Here is a 263-nt window from a genome sequence, read left to right on the forward strand (position 1 = left end):
ATATATATATATATATATATATATATATATATATATATATATATATACACACACACACACACATACAGGTGCTGATTATAAAATTAGAATATCATGAAAAAGTTGATTTCAGTAATTCCATTCAAAAAGTGAAATTTGTACATTATATTCATTCATTACACACAGATTGATATATTTCAAATACATATTTTTTAATGTTGATGATTACAACAGGGCAGCACGGTGGTGCAACTAGTACAGCTGCTGCCTCTCAGCGAGCAGGT

The sequence above is a fragment of the Nematolebias whitei genome, chromosome 5 (genome assembly GCF_014905685.2).
Source record: "Nematolebias whitei isolate Nwh7 chromosome 5, NemWhi1, whole genome shotgun sequence".
In the NCBI taxonomy this organism is placed as follows: Eukaryota; Metazoa; Chordata; class Actinopteri; order Cyprinodontiformes; family Rivulidae; genus Nematolebias; species Nematolebias whitei.